Source organism: Xyrauchen texanus, chromosome 16 (assembly GCF_025860055.1).
Source record: "Xyrauchen texanus isolate HMW12.3.18 chromosome 16, RBS_HiC_50CHRs, whole genome shotgun sequence".
In the NCBI taxonomy this organism is placed as follows: Eukaryota; Metazoa; Chordata; class Actinopteri; order Cypriniformes; family Catostomidae; genus Xyrauchen; species Xyrauchen texanus.
Genome location: NC_068291.1, coordinates 6,746,914 through 6,760,836, shown reverse-complemented (window position 1 = coordinate 6,760,836; position 13,923 = coordinate 6,746,914).

Genomic DNA, 13,923 nt, shown 5'->3' with positions numbered 1-13,923 from the left:
AAGCATTCTTTGTCAGCAACACCTGCCTGGAGTTCGGTCCGGCAAACACTCATGTGATCCTAAGACCACGACCAGGCTATATGTGTATCTACTTGGACCGCACGCAGAGCTTTAGACGTTCTGAGCAGCTCTTTGTCTGCTTTGGTGGACAGCGGAAAGGGAACGCTGTCTCCAAACAAAGGCTTTCCCACTGGGTAGGATCACACCCAGGCCGTGCCCCCGAATTCAGTGGAGGAATTCGCCGACCAAAACCAATGCGGGTACTTAATTTACCCTGAACTAGAATAGATGCTCCACAGGAAGCTCTCCTACGTGGACTTTCCCCCTGTGTGTATTTTCCATGGTATGGTCCCCTTGTGAGTGGACCCGCGTATCCCTTGGGCAGTCCTCACGGACCCCCGGTCGCCGTGTTTTTAGCAACTCCTCCCTCCCAATGCGGTAGGATCTACCACCGCACCATTCTCCACATGTGACCTAAAAGCCCATGTGATGTATTTCACCACTCTTTACCTCCCCCAGTCTGGGCAGGTGTGGTCTCCGCAGGGTCTTTCCCCCCTGAAAGAATAGGAAAACTGGGAAAGATCGCCTTCCCCTATGCGTATGATAGCGTTAAGATGGCCCCAGTCGCTTTAACTCTATGCGAGAAACATAGAGAGAGGAAAGGTCCAGCTGGCACGGCCTGCTCCATGCTTGGCATGTTGCCTTGTTCCCCCCTGTCGGGGGTAAAGAACTGTTACGTATACCTTGTCTTGTCTCACTGTTGCCCTTTGTTTGTCATTTTTGTCACTTTTGTTATTCCTTAGTTTTCACTTTTGTCACCCTTGTACCTCCATAGTCTTCCTGTCAGCCCTCGTGTTCACTGTTCATTGTTTTCACCTGCCCTCGTTAAGTTTCCCTTTTGTTTAATGAAGGAATAACACATCTGGCCATGGAACAGCTGTGCAGCCAATTGTCCCATTAATTTTAGTCCCTTAAAAAGTGGGAGGCACATATACAAACTGTTGTAATTCCTACACAGTTCACCTGATTTGGATGTAAATACCCTCAATTAAAGCTGAAAGTCTGCAGTTAAAGCAGATCTTGTTCGTTTAATTTCAAATCCATTGTGGTGGTGTATAGAGCCAAAAAGATTAGAATTGTGTCGATGTCCCAATATTTATGGACCTGACTGTATGAAGTATCCCATGTCTTATGGTTGGAGTTGGCATCAGTTCATCCCCTGAAGTCCATCATAATAGACTGAAGTGATGTTTGGCTGGCATCGGCTACATGTAGTCATCATCATTCAGCGACACGTAGCAGTGGAGTCCAACACGAAGCATGAATGGTGCTGGATCCAGCCGGTTCTGGTGACCTCAGGATAGGAGTCCTGAGGTTGAGGCAGGGAAACAAATAAAATAATAATAAGCATAGATGCCACAAGACTGTGAAGCTGAGAGTCTTTACCACACCTACAAATCCTCCTCAGTCACCACTACCAGAGACAAGAGGTAAATGCCCTGAAAAAGTCATTTTTATTTGTATAGCGCTTTTCACGACACACACTGTTTCAAAGGAGCTTTACAGGAAATCATGCATTAACAAAAGAATTTAACTGTAATATGTATAAAGTCTTTGAGTGTTGTGCCATTTGATTAAATATTATTGTAAATTGTGTATAAAAAATTTATATTTAAGTAATTGTATTTAGAACCCCTAAACATCATGAATACAATGCCAATATTAGTTATTTGTGTGCAGTGTTTGTCATGGTTTAAAATTTGTAAATTAAGGAAGCATTAAGGTCCAGTGTTTAAAAAAACAAAAACATTTTATGTACTTTGATTAATGACTAATGTCTTTGAAGTCCATCCTGGATTAAATGCAGCAGTTCACATATATGCATTGTCCTTTGATTGTCGGCAAATGAAGGCTTTTGTTAGCAATTCAATTATAGTCTATGTATTCTATTTCAACAGTGTGTGCAAAAGAACATTACAATTGAACAATAACAATATTGTCCCCACTGTTTCGTTTGTAGCTAGGCGGGACATTGCGCCATTTCCTGTCTCCAAAGGAGGCAGTCGGGAAATGGGAAGAGGTCACTGGAGAGGGGCAGCCAGTGACCTTTAGCAGTAATGAGTCCTGAGAAAAGGCTAAAACGCCCAGCCTCTCACAGTCTCACTAACCCAAAGAAAAGAGTATTTCAACTGTCCAGTAAGCGATGTATGGTCTCTTGTTCTATTAATGGTGTGCCTCTTCGGAGCCTGCTTGTCTCAGGGGCCCAAGTGACAATGGTGAGCAGAGCGTGGATCGAACAAGCATCACCCAATATCACAATACAGCCATTTGAATCCCCGTTTACTAACCATTCCCTTGAAAATATTGCTGCTAATAATACTCATGTACCCTTTGATGGATGGGCAGAGATTGACCTTCTGATCTGTAGTCAGCATCATGGACATGTGGCTATCAGAGTGCCACACCTAATCAGTCAGAACTGTAACTATCCCTTTCTAGGTAGCAATGTTATTGCAGAGATTATCAAAGAAAAAGTTGAAACATGAAAATGTTGTTATTGCTATACTGAAGGAAGAATTGAGGGTCAATGAGAACACAGTAGAACCACTGGTCTATACTCTCCAAACTATGACACTTGCTGTGACACCCCAGTGTAGTTTACATCCTGGCAAGATAGGTGCAATCATCCCTTTAGGTAAGATCCATGAAGTTCAATGTCAAGTTCGGGGTTGGCCTGGTGGAGGTGCAATGTCATTTCAGCCTAGCCCAGAGAATCATTGCCCTTAGGATTTAGAGCTCATCAATATGCATTATAGTCCCAAGTCAAAACTCCAAGCATGATATCTATCTTTCAAGAGAAAAGTTTGTGGCACTCTCGAAGATATCTTTGATGTGAAACCAACATCCCTCCATGAGTCTATGCTTCACCAAACGGCCCACATATGAACAACTCAAATGTGTACTTATGAAGTCTTGCTTTAGAAAAAGTAAAAATAGATACACATTGTTGCAAAATACCAAGACAAATGGAATCCTCCTTCTGACTTGTCCCAGTTAGGAGAGGAAGAACAGGAAATAGTCAGACAGATGTTATTCATCCAGTCAGGTGTATTTCCCAAAAATGATGCAGATAATGAGTAGATGACGTTATCGACAATAAAAAATTGTCGACAAAAATTTACGTTTATCATTTATCATAACATGATATCACATTAAACTCCAATGATGAAGCGCGAGAGCAGCACTGTAATTCGTGCCTGACTGGGGAGAGGAAGAATATCACAGCTAACAGTCCAGATGCTCTCTAAACTTTCCAAACAGCTTCGGGTGATGTAGATCACAAAGTATGAGAGAATTATAATGCAAAAATAGTAAATAATTAAATACAGAAGCACTCTCATTGTGGAGCAAGTGGAGCTGAAGCAAAACTTGTCTGTCGAATATCTTTAAAGGAAACAAACCTTTACATCTTTAATACAGTTATATTTAATGCGTTAGAGCTATTAAAGTTCAAATAATAGGGAAGTTAATCATGTAAATAACTACAAACTCCGAAACTGGCGTTTCTCAGTGCGATCAGCTCCTCTTCTATAACATTCTACAAATGTCCCGATCTGAGGGCGAGAGATTGAAACTGCACCCAGGTGAGGCACACTCTGTCACGGGGACGCTCATTCCTCGAGTGCACGCATTTAATGCAGCTAGATTTTAATGTGATGTTTGTGACTTATTGAATCATAATATACTGTCACCGTGCATTTCTTATTGTGAAGAAAATTAGCTATATGCAGATTTATTAATAAGAGAGAGTTTGTTGTTTCTGTGAATTAAATATTTATTGAAGTGAACATAAAGGTGGGAGAGGGTAGTCTTCACCCCATTATACATTGTAACAAAATACATTTTTGATCAGTTTTTGTTTTGGCTTGATTTCAAATATAAATATCTAAAATTCCTTTAAAACAACATACATTTTCTTTAGTAGCTATACTGTTGAAGATTTTTTATTTTTTTCAGAGAATGTTGAATATAAATTTTAGATACAATTAAACTCAGCAAAATAAGAAACGTCCTCTCAGTTTCAACTGCTTTTTATTTTATTTATTTATTTTGTAAATACGTGTATGAACATAAAAAGATTCAACAACTAAGACATAAACTGAACAAGTTTCACAGGCATGTGAATAACAGAAATTTAATAATGTGTCCCTGAACAAAGGTGTGGGGTGTGTGTGTGTGTGTGTGTGTGTTTGGGGTCAAAATCAAAAGTAACAGTCAGTATCTTGTGTGGCCACCAGCTGCATTAAGTACTGCCGTGCATCTCCTCCTCATGGACGTCACCAGATTTAACAGTTCTTGGTGTGAGATGTTACCCCACCAAAGCATTTGCAAGTTCCTTGACATTTCTGGAGAAGAATGGCCCAAGCCCTCTCCCTCTGATCCAACAGGTCCCAGATGTGCTCAATGAGATTGAGATCCAGGCTCTTTGCTTGCATGGCAGAACACTGACATTCCTGCCTTGCAGGAAATCACACACAGAACAAGCAGTATTGCTGGTGGCATTGTCATGCTAGAGGGTCATGTCAGGATGAGCCTGCAGGAAGGGTACCACACGAGGGAGGAGGAAGTCTTCCCTGTAAAGCACAGTGTTGAGATTGCCTGCTATGACAACAAGCTTAGTCCGATGATGCTGTGACACACCACCCCAGACCATGACGGACCCTCCACCTACAAATTGATCCCGCTCCACTGTACAGGCCTCAGTGTAACGCTCATTCCTTCAATGATAAATGCAAGTCCAACCATCACATCTGGTGAGACAAAACCGCGACTCGTCTGTGAAGGGCACTTTTTGCCAGTCCTGTCTGATCCAACGAAGGCGGTTTTGTGCCAATAGGCGACGTTGTTTTCGGTGATGTCTGGTAAGGACCTTACAACAGGCCTACAAGCCCTCAGTCCAGCCTCTCTCAGCTTATTGCGGACAGTCTGAGCACTGATGGAGGGATTGTGTATTCATGGTGTAACTCGGGCAGTTCTTGTTGCCATCCTGTACCTGTCCTGAAGGTGTGATATTCGGATGTACCGATCCTTTCTCCCTGTATCGCTGTATTAGGCGTCTCACAGAACAGACATTGTAATTTATTGCCCTGGCCACATCTGGAGTCCTCATGCCTCCATGCACGTTCACTCAAATTAGCTGGGACCCTGGGCATTTTTTATTTGGTATTTTTCAGTGTCAGCAGAAAGGTATCTTTAGTGTCCTATGTTTTTATAACTGTGACCTTAATTGCCTACTATCTGTAAGCTGTTAGTGTCTTCCACAGGTGCATGTTCATAAATTGTTTATGGATCATTGAAAACATTGAGTAAATCCTTTACAATAAAAATCTGAAAAGATATTTAGATTTTTTTTTTTAAATTATCTTTAAAATACAATGTCCTGAAAATTTTGTTTTATTTTAAAATATAAAAAAATTCTTTAAAAAAAAGATTCACCTGAGAAGCAGTATATAAGATATTTAGACTTGCTTTTAGAGAATAGATCTTGAATATAAGTATATTTTGACTTTACTGCACTCGCAGAAGTACACTCACATAAAGGATTATTAGGAACACCTGTTCAATTTCTCATTAATGCAATTATCTAATCAACCAATCACATGGCAGTTGCTTCAATCCATTTAGGGGTGTGGTCCTGGTCAAGACAATCTGCTGAACTCCAAACTGAATGTCAGAATGGGAAAGAAAGGTGATTTAAGCAATTCTGAGCGTGGCATGGTTGTTGGTGCCAGACGGGCTGGTCTGAGTATTTCACAATCTGCTCAGTTACTGGGATTTTCACGCACAACCATTTCTAGGGTTTACAAAGAATGGTGTGAAAAGGGACAAACATCCAGTATGCGGCAGTCCTGTGGGCGAAAATGCCTTGTTGATGCTAGAGGTCAGAGGAGAATGGGCCGACTGATTCAAGCTGATAGAAGAGCAACTTTGCCTGAAATAACCACTCGTTACAACCGAGGTATGCAGCAAAGCATTTGTGAAGCCACAACACGCATAACCTTGAGGCGGATGGACTACAACAGCAGAAGACCCCACCGGGTACCACCCATTTCCACTACAAATAGGAAAAAGAGGCTACAATTTGCAAGAGCTCACCAAAATTTGACAGTCGAAGACTGGAAAAATGTTGCCTGGTCTGATGAATCTCGATTTCTGTTGAGACATTCAGATGGCAGAGTCAGAATTTGGCGTAAACAGAATGAGAACATGGATCCATCATGCCTTGTTACCACTGTGCAGGCTGGTGGTGGTGGTGTAATGGTGTGGGGGATGTTTTCTTGGCACACTTTAGGCCCCTTAGTGCCAATTGGGCATCGTTTAAATGCCACGGCCTACCTGAGCATTGTTTCTGACCATGTCCATCCCTTTATGGCCACCATGTACCCATCCTCTGATGACTTCCAGCAGGATAATGCACCATGTCACAAAGCTCGAATCATTTCAAATTGGTTTCTTGAACATGACAATGAGTTCACTGTACTAAAATGGCCCCCACAGTCACCAGATCTCAACCCAATAGAGCATCTTTGGGATGTGGTGGAACGGGAGCTTCGTGCCCTGGATGTGCATTTCTAAAGAATTTCTAAAGAATGCTTTCAGCACCTTGAATCAATGCCACGTAGAATTAAGGCAGTTCTGAAGGCGAAAGGGGGTCAAACACAGTATTAGTATGGTGTTCCTAATAATCCTTTAGGTGAGTGTATAACCGAAGTGAAAAATAAATGTATATTCAAAATACAAGATACATTCTCTTAAAGCAGATCTAAATACCTTATATGTTGCTTCAAGTAAATGTATCTTGTTTTAAGGATTTTTAAACCATTTTAAATGGAAAACAATACAAAAAAATTTGATAATAGGATTTTTTTGCAGTGCATTTCTTTACTTAATTAAACTTTATTTAATTAAACCTTTAATTCAGCTAATGACAATTAGAGGTATTTTTTATTTTGTCCTCTTTATTGTTAGCAAGCAAGTTTAATACAACATTTTAAGTTGGGACACAAGCTGACTAACTGGTTAAAGGTGCACTAAGTAATTGTAATCCAATATACTTTGTCAATTCTGAAAATATCTCCTCACAATCTGCTAGCTCTCTGTTCTGTGTTTGGGCTGAAAAAAAATCTAGTATTTGTAAGATTATATATGCAGAAGAATTCCACCAACATGATTTGAAACGAGAAACCCAGCCTTTCAGTTTGGAATGTTTCCACGTCATAGATTACCAGCCTTCACAAGAACCCCCACAACAGGCTGTTCTGTGTAAGGTTACAAGGGCCATCATATTTGCACAACTCCAAGACATTTCATCTTAATCTAGCTTTGCTAGATAATGCTGAAAATCACTTTGAACTGTGGTAACGTTTGTACCTGACAAATTATAGACTGATGGATCTCTTTAAAATGTGTGTAGCGATGTGTAATCACCTATAATTGATAAATATAATCTTTCATTTGTATGATTCATCTCATTCTACTAAGAATGGTAACTATAAGGCTTAACTTTATAAAATACAATGATGTGTAAAACCAATATGATTTTGTAACCAGGGATTTTCATGTTTTATTACCTACATGTATAACATCCATAAAAATTATGTCATGTTTAGTATGTAAGCATTTGTTTGTATATGAAGAGAAATCTGGTGAAAATGAATATCATGTCTCTTGTACCATTCCCAAGGGTCCGTGTATCTTTTGGTCATTCGATTTTCCTTTTAGAATCGGGAATTAAAAAACAAAAGACAAGTGGCTATTTGATTTTTGTTTTAAAATACAAAAATTACAATTAAAATACAAAGCGTTTCTCTTTTTCAGTGTCAAAAAGGGATGAGTGATATTTTAAAAATAATTTGAGTTTCATTTTCTATTTTGGATAACAAAAAAGAAAATTACTTTAAAACAGAAACGAAAAAAGGACCGTTTGTTCATATTCCGAGACTGGATGTGGTAATTTACGTGACAAGAGTGCCAATGAGGAAGGAGCTGTGTAGAAAAAACGAAAAAAGTACGTGCTGTGTAATTGAGCGTGATCATAGAGCATGATACATGGACATGGAGCAATACGTTGTTTTCCGAAACAAGAGTCTCTCTCAGGGAAGAAGACATGACTGGAGAAAAACTAAGTCGCATGCCACACACAAAAATCATACAAAGATTTTAGTGAGGCTAGCCTAACGTTAACCCCATTAAAGTTAGTGTTGATGTTGTCTAACTTTAGTGGACATTCAGAAGTCTGCCTTGTCTTGGATTATCCCTTAACGTTAAATACTGTATATGTAACATTATCTAATCATTTAGAGATATAGCATTTTAAGAAGTTAACCCCTCAGTAGTCACTGAAAAATATTAATTGAGAAAGGTTTGGAAATAAACACTTGCGGTTATTTGACTTATGGATTTCTTGACAGATCGCAACTCATAGTCTATACATGACTGACGACGCAAATGTGGCCATTTTCCCTGGAGCCTCTGGTGTTTTCAGCATACTAGAACTTACTCCAAGAGCTCACTATGAGATTCACGGTGAGGAGGAGGAAACCTCATCAGCTTCAAATACCACAGCTCAACGTTTTACATTCATGCAAGCACCTGTGACTACTCCTAGTCCAACTGTGCAGAGGGCTGCCTCAGCAATAATTTCAAATGTACCAATTACAGGATGGGACTAAAATATAATTAGATATAAGTGCAAAACTCCTACTTCACATTTGATGATTTGATCAACTCCAGTTGCCATTCTTTGTCTCCTTTGTAGTTGTAGTGTAATAGTTAATACTACTTGTTTTACATTTAATTTACATTACTATGCACATTTTAACATTTCCCCCTGACTTTCATAACCTCTGCCAAGAAAGTGCCAGAGGTTATGTTTTTGCAGTGTCGGTTTGTCAGCAAGCTTATGCAAAATGTTATGAAAGTATTTACATGGAACTTTGTGTATTGTTTGGTCCTGAGCCAAGGAAGAGATGATTACATTTTCACGCCAGTCAACCCAAAGATAATATAAGAACAAACTGAGCGCATTTTATAATTATTGTTGATATACAAAATGCGTAAGACTATTAACCATTACTAGGATTATGAATGCCATGTGTGTCGTAACGATTATTTTAATATGATATTCTTCCAGATCCATTTTTCTTGCTGAGGTGGTTGGTTGGAGGTTGAGTCCCAGCAAAATGGTGGTGGTCCGGTTTTTGGAATGTGAGGCTACCCTTCAGGGGATCATCGCACTGCAAAAAATGATTTTCTAGACAAGTATTTTTGTCTTGTATTCCTGTCAAATTATCTAAACTTTCTTAAAACACGATTTATTTACTTGTCAAGCAAAATGGGATAAGATATTAAGTCTTGTTTTAAGATAAATCTAACTAAATTTAGTGAACTTTAGACTCAAAACAAGAAAAAAAATCTGCCAATGGGATAAGCAAAATAAACTTGTTTTCCTTTTAAATTAAGTTTATTTTGCTTACCCCATTGGCAGATTTTTTTTCTTGTTTTGAGTCTAAAGTTCACTAAATTTAGTCAGATTTATCTTAAAACAAGACTTAATATCTTATCCCATTTTGCTTGACAAGTAAATAAATCGTGTTTTAAGAAAGTTTAGATAATTTGACAGGAATACAAGACAAAAATACTTGTCAAGAAAATCATTTTTTGCAGTGCGGAAAGTGCAAGATGCCATTGGAAGTCATGACCCCATGGTATTGATGTGCAAGGGAATGCAATTTTGGAGTCTGAAGGAACAACAGGTGGGAAACATTAATTTTGTTTTACTTTTAAGTCTTTACTTTTGTGATTTAAAATTAGAGGGGATGTGATAACTCATGATGACCAACTCTTAAGTTTTAATGTTTTTTCCTGGTTTTCACCCCCACTGTAAATGGTCACAATACTGGAAACAAAATGCACAAAAGATTCTTGCTGTACAAGAACGGGGCTTCCAGGAGTTGAAGGGCACCAAAAGGAGGAGAATGAGGAAATCTTAAGTATTCATATTTGTCTTATTTGTCCAAAGATTGAAATGCATTGTGTTTTTTTTAACTTATATTTATCCTTACCTTCGATGTTCAGACTATTGAAAAAACTTTATTTCAAATCAGCACCTGTTTGCCAACCCTTTGGCCATTACTGCTTCAGTATTTTAGTGGCTTCTATAATGTTTGGGACAAAGATTTATTTGGCTACCACTACCAAAACCGCAAAAACACAACCAGTATATATCTATTGCTTTTTCCTTGTACCAGCCGAAAAGATGAAGATGCTGCAGGCATTGGAGAGGTCACTGGGAAGATAGAAGGTCTTGTGCTGGCATCACAGAACCTACCAGATGTCAATGCAGCAATCAGAGAGCTCAGCAATCTAGCTCAATCTAAAGAGTGATCCTGACTCCTTCCCAGCTACATAACATCAAGCAAGGGTTCTGCTGTGATGTTTGTATGAGTAAGTACACAATAGATAGTCATTGTCCCACATCTACATTTAGTTTGGATCCATTTTGTGTAGTGTGTTCCAGAATTTGAAATGTCCAAATACACAAATTTTTACATTCTCTAACCAAGGTCACCTATGTCTCATCCACAACAATTAATTACATGTACCGATGCAAACCTTTGTGTAACAGCCCATGGTGTAATGATACATTAACAAAGACATTTTAGGTTGAATAAAAAGAAAGCATTGTCACCCAGTACATCAATAACACATTAAGGTCATATGGACACAAGTAGTAAATATGATATACCTTGTGACAAAAAATTATTTATGGACTATGATTTATGACCTAATTGGTGTACATTGTGATAAAATGATTTATGGCCTATGATTTATTACCTAATTGGTGTACATTGTGATAAAATTATGTATGGCCCCTGTCCCCCCTTCAGTGGAAAGATGTTCCTATCCTAAATTATGTTTTTTCAAAGATAGACAAAATGTTTAAATGGTGTGATGCATATGACCGATACAATAAAATTAAGGTCAGGCTGTTTGAACCCGAAAAGTGTGGGAGAGTTCGCAGGAGTGACCGTATAATACCGCCCACCTTCTATAGACCTTAAAAGCTGGTGGTGACCGACCGCATTTCAAACCAACATGTCTCAAGACTTTACTACAGACCTTCCTGGGCCCGTCGCATCACCCGATGACACGGCTACTTCAGCAAGGGGTGACCCCCTGTAGGGACTCCTGACATCGGCCATTGGCTCGACAAGTTTTGCATGGAGCTTGGCTACAGCAATCTAACGTTCATTTCATCCCACAGATCAGGATGCCCGATTCCGGATACAGCGACTCTTAAGGGAGATGACGACACGGATGGCATTATTGGTGTGAAGGTGTTCAATTTCATAAAAGCAGTCATAGTGGTCATTCTGGATTATCTCCTCGACATAAAGTTAGAAGAGTTGTGCTACGGTTGTGAAGTGGATCACCCCAGTCAGATCCATCACATGTGTTTGTTTGATCCTGACAAGTATTTCTTTTACACACATTTTTAAGAAATTTCCAAGAAGCACAGAAAAAGAACCATGGTGCTCGTACGGTGGGTGGGATGGCCTCTGAAGTTTGACAGCTGGGTTAATAAAAAAGATGTTCTGGATCTACAGAGCTCTTATCCCTCTGGGGTCTGAGGGTATTTTGGGCCCTGGAGAAGTTTTGACATGCCTTGACATTTGTGCTTTTTTCAGTTGCTTAAAACTTATTAATGGCTAAATTCTAATTACACTGTATTCAGCACAAACTGGGCAACAATAATATGTGAGCAACATGCATGTACAGGTTTGTATTTTTGAGAAAATAATGTTTATGCATGGTTTTTGAAAAAACTAAAATTTTAAGTCACTGAAATAAGGTCATATAACACATACTAAACATTTGTCCACAAGACTTTTGAGAACTGGATCTTGTAGCCTAGAGTTTTTGCTACAAAATTATGTGAAAACCATCCTGATCACTCAGTCATACAAAACAATATAGTAATTTAACTTTTGTAATTGAACTGAACTTTTGTAACACTCTTAGTGTTGATAGGTAATATGCGAGGAGGCGTGAACTATCATGAATATGGATGTATTTCATACCTGAGGATAAAAAAAAAACCCTCCCCTGGGCCTATCAATCAGGGATAGAGAATGAATGTGAGGAGACTTAATGATCAAAATCAAGTTTTAAGTTAAAAGAAGTAATCTGACTATATATTTTCTTTACATATAGACTTTACTTAATTTTAGACCTACACTACCATTTAAAAGAAGTCTCTTCTGCTCACCAAGACAAGATTTATTTGGTCCAAAATACAGAAACAACATTGCTATTCTGAACTCTTTTTACAATTTAAAAGAACAGTTTTCTATTTAAATATATTGTAAAATGCAATTTGTGATCAAAGCTGAATTTTCAGTAACATTACTGCAGTCTTCAGTGTCATATGATCCTTCAGAAATCATAAGATGGTGATTTTCTAATATGGGCATATTTAAAGTGTATTTTACTCATTTAACCTGAACACATATTTGCAAGCACAAGCTTTGTTGATGATAATGAGGCATTTTAAACACTAGATACAATATAATCTAAACATTCATATTATTTTTATATCATATTACATATCATATTTATATCATACAGCATACAATTTACATGTTGCTGTATTTTTATACCGCTGTAAACCTATATGAGAACTTCTCAACCCTTATATCACACATTAGTATTATATATTACTCACCTGTTGCTTTACAGGGTAGTTGAAGTGGTAATAGGGTCCTCGGCGGTGTCCAATCCAGCTCAGTCTAGGATCCGTTTCACTGGGCTTTTACTTAGTAAAAATATCTAACTATTTAAGTCAAGATATATCTAGAAAAAATCACTCTGAGACTTATTTTGAAAGGTTTTCGAATCACCAAAAATTATGGTTTCGTTTTACTCAAAAATTCTCAGAATAATACAAAGACAATAGATTCAAAAAATAAAAAAATAACAGAAAAGCGTATAGGTCTTCACCTCGGAGTGCGGCCCCGAAGAACAGGAAACAGAAACATTTATATGGTTTAATTGGGGCCGTCTTTAAGAACTTGGGGGCAGTCCCCTTAAAGAAACAATTCCTTATTAGGAAACTTTCACAGTTCTTGCTCTACATACAAAGATGCTTACTACTCTATAATTTACGTCCAACAAGCTTACTAAACATTTACCCGTTATCTCACCTACATGTGTTAAAACCACGTCCTGCCCCTGGCCTCTCAATGGCCTCACAGAAGACTTATTCTCTTCTATGTCCAAAGGTTACAGGAACAGGCACAGGCGTAGTTCTAACTTCTGCTTAACCCCCCTTTAATGCTTATGCAGAAATAACACAGGAAACATTAACACTTCAGTTGTCAGAGCAAGCTTGCATTATACTTTCTGCAATGCAAGCTTCTTCTGCAAGATTGACATTTCACAATTAGGACATGTAAATTGTTTTTGCCTTATAAACTCCTTTGCAGTACACAACAATCGTTTATTAAGCTTTTCCATCTGATGGTTTTTGTCATCTGACAGATGAGGTCTTTTCTCTGCATTATCAATTGCTTCTTCTTCTCTTCTTTTCTGGCTTTATGCAGTTTTCTGGCGTGGTCCTTTTGTAGTCGGTCCACTAAAAGATCGTCCATAAATATTTCAATTTTATCAGTCTGATCAGTCTGTTTTGAGATACATAACTCATCCAGAAAAGGTAATCTGAGGCATTTATCAGAAGATTTCATAGTCTCAGTGCCATGCGACACTACACCCTCTCCTGGAATCTTATGATAAATACCTCTAGTAAATTTTGCCGTCTCTGGCAACCTGCTCAATGGGCAGTCAATGATCAATACTTTCCCC